Raw genomic sequence first — 14082 nt, 5'->3', positions numbered from 1 at the left:
CCTGGCCAGGAACATGTTATATCATTTTGAGGAAAGGTTCAGAGAAAGAGGCACCTTATTGTCCATCACGTGGACTTTGAAAAGCTGTTTCTTTGGATGGGTTGAATAAACCTCTTGCTGATCTGCTTGTGTTTTCTAAGAGATGTTCCTCGAAAGATGTAAGAATAAAAAGTGAGTTTACTCCAAAGAGCATCCAGTTGACTTGGTCCCCTTTGAGGCTACTTCAGAAAGAAGAATGACTAGCTTCAGCCCTTCCCCCAGTGTCTCCATGACCACAGAGGAAGGGATGTGTAAGACGGACAACTGGATGACTTGTAAAAGTTAATAGAAGTGAAGCAGAGACAGAGAGAGGTAAAATGCATTCGTGAGGTATTCAGTTTGGGGACCGCCTTAGTTCAGGCTGCTATAATGAAGTACCATAAATTGGGTGACTTATAAACAACATATATTTCTCACATTTCTAGAGGCTAGAAGTCTGAGATCAAGGTGCTAGCATGGTCTAGTTCTGGTGACGGTCCTCTTCTGGGTTGCAGACACTGACTTTGTGTGTTTTCATGTAGTGGAAAAGGTGAGGGATCTCTCTGGGATCTCGCTCTCTCTCTCTCTCTCTCTCTCTCTCTTTTTTTTTTTGAGACAGAGTCTCACTTTGTTGCCAGGCTGGAGTGCAGTGGCACAATCTCGGCTCACTCCGCCTTGTGGGTTCAAGCGATTCTCCTGCCTCAGCCTCCCAAGTAGCTGAGACTGCAGGCATGTTCCACCACGCCCAGCTAATTTTTGTATTTTTAGTAGAGACAGGGGTTTCACCATGAGGCTGGTCTTGAACTCCTGACCTTGTGATCTGCCCACCTCGGACTCCCAAAGCGCTGGAATTACAGGCATGAGCCACCGCGCCTAGCCAGGGGCCTTTTTTTTTTTTTTGTTTTTTTTTTGAGACAGAGTTTCACTCTTGTTGCCCAGGCTGGAGTGCAATGGCACAATCTCAGCTCACCACAACCTCTGCCTCCCAGGTTCAAGTGATTCTCCTGCCTCAGCCTCCCAAGTAACTGGGATTACAGGCACGCACCACCACGCCGGACTAATTTTGTATTTTTAGTAGAGACGGGGTTTCTCCATGTTGGTCAGGCTGGTCTCAAACTCCCGACCTCAGGTGATCTGTCCACCTCAGCCTCCCAAAGTGCTGGGATTACAGGCATGAGCCACCACGCCCGGCCAAGGGGCCTCTTTTGTAAGGGCACTAATTCTTACCACTTTATTACCTCTCTAAATGCCCCACCTTCTAATATCATCACCTGGGGTTTAGGATTTCAACATATGAGTTTTGGGGGACACATTCACTTTATTTGCAGCAACCAAAGGATACATTAAAAATAAGTGTAAAGGCCGGGTGCGGTGGCTCAAGCCTGTAATCCCAGCACTTTGGGAGGCCGAGATGGGCGGATCACGAGGTCAGGAGATCAAGACTATCCTGGCTAACACGGTGAAATCCCGTCTCTACTAAAAAATACAAAAAACTAGCCGGGCGAGGTGGCGGGCGCCTGTAGTCCCAGCTACTCGGGAGGCTGAGGCAGGAGAATGGCGAGAATCCGGGAGGCGGAGCTTGCAGTGAGCTGAGATCTGGCCACTGCACTCCAGCCTGGGGCCTGGGCAACAGAGCGAGACTCCATCTCAAAAAATAAAAATAATAATAAGTGTAAAATTTTAAATTTTGTGTATCGGGGTTGGTCCAATAATAGGAGAATTAGTTGGAGTAAATATTGGAAGATGACCCAATGTTTGAAACATCTTCCAATGCATTCCATGTGTCCAATTCAAATAGCTCAATTTTTAATTTCTTACTTTTTTTTTTTTTGAAACAGAGTCTTGCTCTGTTGCCCAGGCTAGAGTACAGTGGCCTGATCTTGGCTCACTACAACCTTCGCCTCCCAGGTTCAAGCAATTATCCTGCCTCAGCCTCCTGAGTAGCTAGGACTACAGATGTGTACCACCACACCCAGCTAATTTTTGTATTTTTAGTAGAGACAGGGTTTTGCCATATTGGCCAGTCTGATCTCAAACTCCTGACCTTGTGATCCATCCCCCTTGGCCTCCCAAAGTGCTGGAATTATAGTCGTGAGCCACTGTGCATGGCCACCAGGCTGGTCTTGAACTCCTGACCTCAAGTGATCCCCCAGCCTCAGCCTCCCAAAGGGCTGGGATTACAGTCATGAGCTACTGCATCTGGCCTGTTTCACTTCTTAAGCTGGAGAATTTGATACTTAAGTATTTTTCTTCTTTCTTTTTTTTGGCAGGGAGGACAGGGTCTCACTCTGTCACCCAGGCTGAAGTGCGGTGGCACCATCATGACTTACCACAGCCTCTACCTCCCAGGGCTCAGGTGATCCTCCCACCTTGGCTTCCCGAGTAGCTGGGACTACAGGCTCACACCACCATGCCCAACTAATTTTATTTATGTATTTATTTTTTGTAGAGACAGTTTTGCCACGTTGCCCAGGCTGGTCTCAATCTCCTGGGCTCTAGAGATTCACCAGCCTCAGCCTCCCAAAGTGTTGGGATTACAGGTGTGAACCAGCATGCCTGGCCATAAGTGTATATATTATTCTTTATTCCCTTTTGAATGCTGTGAGTAAAGTATTAATTGATTGCAGGCCTCGATCCTGGACAGACCTAGGCCGCTTTCTCACAACACTGTTTCCTTGAAAATGTATCAAGTTCAATGTGGAATAATGTATGTTGGGAACTGGTCACCTGCTTTGTTTACTGTGAAGCCCTTGGTCTGTGGGACTATTCCTACCCTGGGAATGTGCACAAGCCTGGAGCCTTCATCACAAGGAGAATATAAAAGATTCATGGGAAACCAAGGCAGGGACTTCCGTCTGTCAACATGAACCACATACACCTTCATCTCTCTTTTTTTTTAATTGAGACAGAGTCTTGCTCTGTCACCCAGGCTAGAGTGCAATGGTGTGGTCTTGGCTCACTGCAACCTCCGCCTCCTGGGTTCAAGCAACTCCTGCCTCAGCCTCCCAAGTAGCTGGAACTATAGGCACGTGCCACTGCACCTGGCTAATTTTTATGTTTTTATTAGAGAATGGGGTTTTGTCATGTTGGCCAGGCTGGTCTTGAACTCCTGGCCTCATGATCTGCCCGCCTTGGTTATGTAGGTTTATGCAGGCAATCTTGGAAACAATGGCAACAAGACTGAATTGGAACGGACTTTCAGCTACTATAGACCACTCTGAAGTGTGTGGGTTGCTAGAAATCCTCCCGGCTTTGCTTTTGTTGAATTTGAAGATCCCCGAGGTGCAGCTGATGCGATCCGAGAGCTAGATGGAAGAACACCATATGGTCGCTGTGTAGGAGTGGAACTGTCGAATGGTGAAAAAAGAAGTAGAAATCGTGGCCCACCTCCCTCTCGGGGTCGTCGCCCTCAAGATGATTATCGCAGGAGGAGTCCTCCACCTCGTCGCAGATCTCCAAGGAGAAGCCTCTCTCGCTGCAGGAGCAGGTCCCTTTCTAGAGTTAGGAGAAGAGAGAGATCGCTGTCTCCGGAGAGAAATCACAAGCCATGATCCTTCTCTAGGTTTCGTAGGCCATCTAGGTCAAATGAGAAACAAACAAACAAAAAAAAGCTGACTCCATCAGCTACTATAAGGATTATTCACAATTGAATGGAATTTTACCATGGAATGCAAAGATGTTTCAACAGAAGAAAATCAATCAACATAATACATCACATTATTTGAACAAAAGAAAAAAAATCACATTATCATATCAATTGACATGGCAAAAGCATTTGAGGAAATAACACCCTTTCATAATAAATACTCTCAGCAAATTAGGAACAGAGGAAAAATTTCTCAACATGATAGAGTGTGTTTCTGGAAAACTTACAGCTAACATTATATTCAATGGTAAAAAAACTGAATGAGTTCCCCTTACGACAGGGGACAACAAAAAGATTCCCACTGCTATTTGACACTGAATTGAAAGTTCTAGCCAGACAAGAAAAGGTGTGGTGGCTCCCGCCTGTAACCCCAGCGCTTTGGGAGGCCAAGGTGGGTGAATCCTTTGAACTCAGGAGTTTGAGACCAGCCTGAGCAACATAGTGACGCCTTGTCTCTACAAAAAATACACACACACACACAAAATAAAAAACAAAACTGAGCATGGTGGCATGAACCTGTAGTCCCAGTTACCCAGGAGGCTGAGGTGGGAGGATTGCTTGAACCCGAGAGACCAAGGTTGCAGTGAGCCAAGACAGCACCACTGCACTCCAGCCTGGACAATAGAGCCAGATCCTGACTTAAAAAAAAAAAAAGAAAATGTCAGCTGGGCGCAGTGTCTCATGCCGGTAATCCCAGCACTTTGGGAGGCCGAGGTGGGTGGATCACCTGAGGTCGGGAGTTCAAGACTAGCCTGACCAATATGGCGAAACTCTGTCTCCACAAAAAATGCAAAAATTAGCCTGGCATGATGTCAGGTGCCTGTAATCCCAGCTACTCAGGAGGCTGAGGCGGGAGAATTGCTTGAATCTGGGAGGTGGAGTTTCCAGTAAGCTGAGATCGTGCCATTGCACTCCAGCCAGGGTGACAGAGTGAGACTCCATCTCAAAAAAAAAGTCATCCAAATGTAAAGGAATAGGTGAAACTATTTCTATTTATAGATGACATAATCCTTTGTATACAAAACCCCAGAGAATCCACAAGAAAGCTCAGAGCTAATAAATGAATTCAGCAAAGTGGCAGTGTACAAAATGAACACACAAAAACAAATTGTTTTCTATACACCAGAAGGAAATTAAGAAATTCCATTTACAATAGCATGTGAAATAGTTAAATACTTAGAGATAAATCTAACTGAAGAGGTCAAAGATTGATACTCTGAAAACTATAAAAGATAAAAACTACAAAAAAATTTAAAAGATCAAAGTAATTGAAAATATATTCTGTGTTCGTGGATAGGAAGATTTACCACTGTTAAGATGTCAATACTACTGAAAGTAATCAGCAAATTCAATAAAATATCTTCTAAAATTCCACAGACTTTTTTTCCCCCACAAATGGGGAAGCTGATCCTCAAATTTACGTAGAATTGAAAGTGACCCTGAATTGCCAAAACAATATTTATAAGGAAGAATAGGGTTGGAAGACTCACACTTTCTGATTTCAAAACTTACTTCAAAGCTACATTAATTAAAACAGAACAGCACTGGCATAAGGACAGGCATATCCAATAAAATAGAATAGAGAGTCAGAAAAAGGTCTCATATATATGGTCAATGGATTCTTTCTTTCTTTTTTATTTTTAATTGACACATAATAATTGCACATGTTTATGGGGTATTGTGTGATATTTCGATACATGTATACAAAGTGTGATGCTCAAATCAGGGTAATAATCATATCCATCACCTCAAACATTTATGATTCCTTTGTTGTAGGAACATGCAAAATCTTCTGTTCTAGCTATTAAAAATATGCAATAAATTATTGTTGACTATAGTCACCCTACAATGTTATAGAGCATTAGAACATTTTCCTCCTATCCAGCTATTATATTTTTGTCCATTAACTAACTCCCCCTATTCGTCCCACCTCCCTGCCTTTCCTAGCCTTTAATAACCACTATTGTACTCTTCTATGAGCTCAATTTTTAAATCTTCCACATATAAGTGAGAACATGTGGTATTTATCTTTCTGTGCCTGCCTTATTTCAGTTACCATAAAATCCTCTAGGTTCATTCATGTTGCTGTAAATGACAGAATTTTATTTTTTATGGCTGAATAGTATTCTATTTTGGTTATAGACCACATTTTATTTATCCATTAATGTGTTGGTGAGCACTTAGGTTGATATCATATCTTGGCTGTTATGCATAGGGCGGCAATAAACACAGGAATGCAGATCTCTCTCTCCCTCTTTTTCTTTTTTAGTAACCATGTGTTAGCCACTTTAATAGAAAATGTTATCAAAACTTGATTACAAGAGTTCAAAAAGGCAGAGAAAAACCAGTGAATTTCAATTTTATTACTAGTATTTAAATCTGGGACTAGTTTAAAAAAAATTTTTTTTTAAACTTAAATGCTAACTTCAGCCCAGGGGTTTTTCACAATCAAACTAAAAATTACTTACTACATGGAAAAATCAATGCAACAAACAAGTAAAATTTGTGAACTCAAGCTACGAACTTATAGTTAATAATCACGATAAGGGACATTGCCCAAGAGCAACTGATGCCTCAGTGAAGTTTGAAAGAAACTCTGCCTTCGGTGAAGGCAGAGAAAAAATATGCAAGCAATTCTGCTTCAAAGAAATTTGCATAGAAATGGAAAATGCTAGAACCTTTAACACAAGTGAAATTGCAAAGCCTTAACATGTTCAACTCAGTCCACAGAGCACCAAATGTTGAATTGGAGCCAAGGTAGGATTAAACATTGAATTTCCAGCTATGCCACTCGCAGAGCACAATTTCAGGTGTGGAAACCATCTGTAGGCAAGTTCTTTTAAAAACATGAATTTCATACACTGTAAATTCTAAAACACACACTTCTGCATTATTGTTCGAATTTCAGAAGGGCACCACAAGGCATCGGGGTCTTTCAAAGTCACTCACGGCAGCAATTGCATCTTTTTTTCCCAGCCTTGGTAGCCCCCTTCTGCGGTTCTCTAGCCTCTGCACGCACTGCAGCACACCACTGTTTGCAGAGTAACTTCTGACATTAAATGCAGTCATGGCCTAAGTGGCATGAGTCAGCTGTTTCCCAGGCACCTCCCAACTCCTTGGCGGGGGAGGCTTCCCAGCCACTTCTTCAGGCCCCACACAAGAGGCCACATCTGGAAGCACTAGTCCTCTAGCGCCCTCTGCTGGAGACCAAAGTGACAGATTGTTGCAAAGACTTGCAGAAACAGCTTACACATTCATTTTTGTACACATTTAGTTAATTGAGAACCTGGGACTTTTACAATCGATTCCCCAAACCCCTTTATGGAGAGTGACAGACTACGCAGCAACGCTGAAGGAGCACTGTTTCTCTCTCTAGGAAGAAGATTAGTAGACGTAATTGTGTGCGTCAAGAGAAATTTGTACTAAAAAATCAAAGCAAGACGAATGGCCCAGAAACCCGCGTTTTATTGACACTGTCATTTTCCCAGACAGAGAATCTTAGAAAGATGTCACGTTTTCTTTTAATGAATGAGAGGAGCCCGCTTGTATCCCTGAATCATTCTTTGGGAAAAGCAACAGAAACGATTGACAGTTATATTTTTAAAAATAAAACGGTCACTCCCTTCAGCCCACACCTCCACACCTTCATCTGCCTGCCCAATGGCTATCAGTTCCGTCAAGTCACCCTCTCCTTCTACTCTAGTATTACCACAAGAATTGAAATTTTCAAGCAGAAAAAAAAGAAGTCATGTTACAAATAAGCGAGTGGTGGCCCAAGGAAGCCCTTTGACTATGATTTCCAATTTTCTGTTCAGTCAACACTGCAGAGATACAAGGATAAACCACCATTTTGGTTCCCAAGTTTTATTCAAGAACTCACACAAAATATTCCAGATAAATGAAATTCAATCCTCGTCTTTCTCCTCTTCTTCGTCCTGGTTAATTTGGAAGCAACGTAATTTGTAACTCTTTTTGCTGTTAGCAACTGTGCACAACCAATCATGAAGATTATTCTTCTTCAAATATGTTTTGGTGAGATATTTCAAATATCTTTTGGAAAAAGGCACCTCGGATATCACGGTGATCTTGCTCTTGCTCGTTTCGACGGTCACCACCCCTCCATCAAGGTTCCCAGCTTTTCAGTTCACTTTGATCCTTCCTTGCAAAAACTGCTCAAAATTGGCAGCATCCACGATTCCATCTTCTACGGGGTGGGTACAACCAAGAGTGAACTTCAGAACCTGCTTTTTTTTTTTTTTTTTTTTTTTTTGCCCCCGTTCACCACAAGCTTTCTCACAGGCATCATGGCATCAGCAGAGGCAGAAAGCCAGATATCTCTTTAACATACTGATTTTCTCTCCTTTGGATGTATATCCAGTGATGGGATTGCTAGATCATATGGTAGCTTAATTTTTAGTTTTTTGAGGGACCTCCATACTGCGTTCCACAGTGGCTGTACTAATTTACATATCCACCAACAGTGTAAAAACATTCCCTTTAATCTGCATCCTCTCCAGTATTTGTTATTTTTTGCCTTTTTGGTAATAGCTATTCTGATTGGGGTGAAATGAAATCTCATTGCAGTTTAGATTTGCATTTCCCTGATGGTTAGTGATATTAAGCATTTTTTCTTATACTTGTTGGCCATTTGTAGATCTTTTGAGAAATGTCTACTTAGATCTTTTGCCCATTAAAAAAAAAATGGGTTATTTGTTGTGTTTTATTTGCTGCTGTTTGAGTTCTTTGTTTATTCTGGACATTAATCCCTTGTCAAATGAGTAGTTTGTAAATAGTCCCTCCCATTCTGCAAGTTGACTCTTGACTCTGTTGATTGTTTCCTTTGCTGTGCAGAGGCTTTTTGGTGTGATATAATCCCATTTGTCTATTTTTGTTTTGTTGCCTGTGCTTTTGTGGTCTCATTCATGAAATCTTTGTCCAGCTCAATGACCTAAGCATTTTCCTTAGGCTTTCTTCTAGTAGTTTTGTAGTTTTGGATCTTGCATTTAAGTCTGTAATCCATTTTATTTTTGTATATGGTGAGAGATAGGAGTCTAGTTTTATTCTTCTGCATATGGATATCCAGTTTTCTCAGTACCATTTATTTATTATTTATTTATTTATTTTGAGATGGAGTTTTGCTCTTGTTGCCCAAGCTGTAGTGCAACGGTGCAATCTCAGCTCACCGCAACCTCTGCCTCCTGGGTTCAAGCCATTCTCCTGCCTCAGCCTCCTGAGTAGCTGGGACTACAGGCATGCACCACCACACCCGGCTAATTTTGTATTTTTAGTAGAGACAGGGTCTCTCCCTGTTTGTCAGGCTGGTCTCGAACTCCCGACCTCAGGTGATCCACCTGCCTCGGCCTCCCAAAGTGCTGGGATTACAGGCGTGAGCCACCATGCCTGGCCTTCTCAGTACCATTTATTGAAGAGGCTGTCCTTTTGCCAATGTATATCCATGATGTCTTGGTTGAAAATCAGTTGGCTGTAGATACGTGTATTTATTTCTGGTTTCTCTATTCTGTTTCAGTAGTCTGTGTATCTGCTTTTATGTCAGTACTGTGCTTTTCTGGTTACAATTTTATGGTATATTTTGAGGTCAGGTAGTGTGATGACTCCAGCTTTGTTCTTTTTCTCAGGTTTGCTTTGGCTAGTCAGAGTCTTTTGTGGTTCCATATGAATTTTAGGATTTTTTTTTTTTAATTTTTGCAAAGAATATAATTGATATTTTGATAGGGATTGCAATTAGTCTGTAGATCATTTGGAATAGTGTGGTCATTTTAACAATATTAATTCTCCCAACCAATGAACATTGCATGTCTTTACATTTTTAGGTCCTCTTCAATTCTTTTCATCAGTCTTTTATTGTTTTCATTGTAGAGGTCTTTTACCTCCTTGGTTAAATTTACTCCTACGCTTTTTTTTTTTTTTTTGGTAGCCTTTTAAAATAAAATTGCTTTCTTGATTTCTTTTTCAGAAAATTTGTTATTGGTGTATAGAAATGTTACTGATATTTGTATGTTGATTTTGTATTCTCAACTTTACTGAATTTGTTGATCAGTTCTAAGACTTTTTGATAGTCTTACAACTGTAGACCCCAAATCCTACCATGACTTGTGTCTCTTTTCCTAGGTACATCTTCAACCTTGGCAAAATAAACTTCTAAAGTGATTGAGACCTGTCTCAGACACTGTTTTGGTTTATACTCGCTTTTTTTTTTTTTTCTTTTTTTAAGATGGAGTCAATGGTGCAATCTCGGTTCACTGCAACCTCTGCCTCCCGGATTCAAGTGATTCTCCTGCCTCAGCCTCCCGAGTAGCTGGGATTACAGGCACTTGCCACCATGTCCGGCTAATTTTTGTATTTTTAGTAGAGACGGGGTTTCACTTTGTTGGCCAGGCTGATCTTGAACTCCTGACCTCGTGATCCACCCTCCTCGGCCTCCCACAGTGCTGGGATTACAGGCATGACTCACCGTGCCTGGCCTTTACACTTGCTTTTTGAAATGAATTTGGAATTCCCTCCCTTTCAATTTTTCGGAAGAGTTTGAGAAGAGTTGGAGTGAGTTCTTTAAAAGTTCGGTAGAATTTAGCAGTGAAAGTTTTTCTTTATACACATGGGGAAAATTCTCTCCTCAAACCATGTTTTCCTCTACTTTCCTATCTCAACAATCACCTACACAGAAGAGAACTTCTGTGACCAGATGTGTGGGGATTTTCCCCGCCAACCAAGCAGCAGACACCAGCTGAATGTCCTCCAATTCCGTTCTAACACTACTTACGTGGAGATAGTGCCAGATCCCACAGGTTAAGGACTCAGTCCCCAAGCCTATTCTCTCCTACTCCTCACCCACTGGTCCCAAGTCCAGGCCTCTGGAACTTCTGATTGCCTTCAAGTTGGGGTTCCCACAACACCCTCTTTGGGTTCAATTAATTTGTTAGAGTGGCTCCCAGAACTCGGAGAAACACTTACATTTACTGGTGTACTAAGAAGTGTATTTTAAAGGATGCAGATAACCAGATGAAGAGATATATAGGATGAGGTCTGCAAGGGTCCCAAACGCAGGAGCTTCTGATCCTGTGGAGTGGGAGTGCGCCACCCTCCCAGCATGTGGGCGAGTTTTTCTTCACCTTCCTGTCGGCCTCCACGTGTTCGGCTAACAGGAAGCTCACTGAACCCTGTCCTCTTGGATTTTTATGGAAGCTTCATGGCAGCGGCATTCTTCCCCCAGAGGTATACGGTGAGACCCTCTCAAGACTCACAATCAGAAAGGCAGGGGAACATTAGAGTGAAAGGAGGGCAGGACAATGTCAGAGGCCTGTCCCTGAGGCCTAACGCCCCCAACATTATAACAAAAAAACTGCATCAAGGGCTATGGGAATTATGATCCAGAAACTGTGGATGAAAACGAAACAGGGACAATTTGATTTCCTCTTTTCCAACTTGGATGCATTGATTTCCTTCTCTTGTCTAATTGCTCTGGCTAAGACTTACGGTGCTATCTGAGTAAGAGTGGTAAAAGTGGGCATCCTTGTCCTGCTCCAATTCTTGGAGGAAAGGTTCCTAGCATTTGCCTGTCCTGTATGACATTGGCTGTGGGTTTGTCATCTATGGCTTTTATTATGTTGAGGGATGTTCCTTTTATACCTAATTTGTTGAGAGTTTTTGTCATGAAGGGATATTGAATTTTATCACATGCTTTTTCTGCATATATTTAATATTAAGTTATCTTTTTTTTTTTGAGTCAGGGTCTGGCTCCATCATCCAGGCTGGAGTGCAGTGGTGCCATCTCGGCTCACTGCAACCTCTGCCTCCAGGCTTAAGCGATCCTCCCACCTCAGCCTCCCGAAGAGCTGGGACTACAGGCAGTCGCCACCACACCTGGCCAATTCTTGTATCTTTTGTAGAAACAAGTTTTTACCATATTGCCCAGGCTGTCTCCAACTCTTGAGTTCAAGCAATCCACCTGCCTTGGCCTCCCAAAGTGCTGGGATTATAGGCATGAGCCACCGTGCCCGGCAGAGTTATCGTTTTTGCTATGTTATAGTTTCTATTGATGTGATATGTCACATTTATTGAGTGATGTGTCTTGAACTACTTTTGCATCCTTGTTTATTCCAAGGCCATAGCATATAATCTTTTTGATGTTCTGTTGGATTTGATATGCTAGTATTTTGTTGAAGATTTTTCTGTCTATGTTTATCAGGGATATTGGCCTGTACTCAGGGATATTGGCCTGTACTTTTCTTTTTTTTGAGACGGAGTCTCACTCTGTCGTCATCCAGGCTGGAGTGCAGTGGCGAGATCTCGGTTCACTGCAAGCTCCGCCTCCCAGGGTCATGCCATTCTCCTGCCTCAGCCTCTGGAGTAGCTGGTGCCTGCCAACATACCTGGCTAATTTTTTTTTTTTTTTTGTATTTTTAGTAGAGATGGGGTCTCACTGTGTTAGCCAGGATGGTCTCGATCTCCTGACCTTGTGATCCACCCACCTTGGCCTCCCAAAGCTCTGGGATTATAGGCGCAAGCCACCGCACCCGTCCTTGGCCTGTACTTTTCTTTTTTTGCTGTGTCTTTTTCTGGTTTTGGTGTCAGGGTAATGCTGGTATAAAAATAACAATTTCTGTTCTGTGAAAGACACTATTAAGAGAATGAGAAGACAAGCCACAGGCTGAAAGAAAATATTTGCAAAGATATATCTGATAAAGGACTGTTATCCAAAATATACAAAGAACTCTTTTTTTTCTTTTTTTCTTTTTTTTTTTTTGCAACTTTTAGTTTTGATTCAGTGGATATTCGTGCAGATTTGCTACCTGGGTATATTGTGCGATGCTGATGTTTGGGGTGTGAATGATCCTGTCATTCAGGATCAGTACCCAATAGTTAGTTTTTCAACCCTTAGCACCTCCCATTCTCCCCCCTTTATTAGTACCCAGTGTCTATTGCCCTCTTTACATCCATGAGTACCCAATGTTTAGCTCCCACTTATAAGTGAGAACATGTGGCATTTGATTTTCTGTTCCTGGGTTTATTCACTTAGGATGATGGACTGCAGCTGCATCCATGCTGTTGCAGAGCATAGGAATTTTTTTCCTTTTTATGGTTGCATAGTATACATGGTATGTATGTATCATATTTTCTTTATCAAATCCATCATTGATGGGCACCTAAGTTAATTCTATGTCTTTGCTATTGTGAATAGTGCTGTGATGCACATGTGAGAGCACTTGTCTTTTTGGTAGAACGATTTTTCTTTTAGATATATGCCCAACAACGGGATTTCTGGGTTGAATGCTAGTTCTGTTTTAAGTTCTTTGAGAAATCTCCAAACTGCTTTCCACAGTGGCTGAGCTAATTTACATTCCCACCAAAAGTATATAAGAATTCTCTTTTCTCCACAGTCTTGCCAGCATCTATTGTTTTTTGATTTTGTAAGAATAGCCATTCTTACTAGTGTGAGATGTTTTTTCACTGTGGTTTTGATTTGCATTTCTCTGATGAATTAGTGATATTGAGCATCTTTTCATATATTTCTTAAGCACTTATATGTCTTCTTTTGAGAAATTTTTTTTTGCTTGTTGATTTGTTTCCATTCCTTATAGATTCTAGATGGTAGACCTTTGTCAGACATGTAGTTGTGAATAGTTTCTCCCATTCTGTAGGCTATCTGTTTACTCCAAATTATACAAAGAATTCTTAACAGCCAATAATGATAAAATTAATGATCTAATTAATAAGTAAGTAAGAGATCTGAATAGATATCTCACCAAAGAAGATACACAAATGGCAAATAACTGAAAAGATGCTCAACATCATATGTCACCAGGGAACTGGAAATTAAAACAGCAATTACATATCACTAAACACCGATCAGAATGGCTAAAATCCAGAACACTGACGACATCGAATGCTGGTGAGAATGTGGAGCAACAGGAATTCTCCCTCAATGCTGGTGGGAAAGCAAAACGGCACCACTACATTGGAAGAGTTGGGCAGTTTCTTACAAAACTAAACATACTCTTACTACACAATCCGGTAATCAACCTCCTTGATATTTATCCAAAGAAGTTGTAAATTTATGTCCCCACCAAAAATGCACATGAGTGCTTATGGCAACTTTATTCACAATTGTCCCAAACTGGAAGCAATAGGTGATTGGATAAACAAACTGTGGTATATCTATATCATGGAATATTATTCAGCAATAAAAGGATATGAACTATATATATATATATATACATTTTTTTTAACAAGTTCTGGTTCTGTTGCCCAAGCTGGAGTGCAGTGGTGCAATCTTGGCTCACTGCAATCTCTGCCTCCCAGGTTGAAGTCCTCCTCCCACCTCAGCCTCCTGAGTACCTGGGACTACAGGCAGGCACTATTATGCCCAGTTAATTTTTCAAAAAATTTTGGTAGAGATAGGA

General features: G+C 41.6%; 2 pseudogenes; one reads left to right on the top strand and one right to left on the bottom strand.

The window, feature by feature from the left end:
- The first annotated feature begins 235 nt into the window (after nucleotides 1-235).
- On the top strand, nucleotides 236-3668 carry LOC126934384 (serine/arginine-rich splicing factor 3-like; annotated as a pseudogene).
- Nucleotides 3669-7569: 3901 nt separating this feature from the next.
- On the bottom strand, nucleotides 7570-7970 carry LOC126933433 (60S ribosomal protein L22-like; annotated as a pseudogene).
- Nucleotides 7971-14082: the final 6112 nt, after the last annotated feature.

This window comes from Macaca thibetana, chromosome 13, assembly GCF_024542745.1.
Source record: "Macaca thibetana thibetana isolate TM-01 chromosome 13, ASM2454274v1, whole genome shotgun sequence".
NCBI lineage: Eukaryota > Metazoa > Chordata > Mammalia > Primates > Cercopithecidae > Macaca > Macaca thibetana.
Note: the sequence above shows the minus strand (reverse complement) of the source record. Positions and strands in the feature narration are given on the sequence as shown.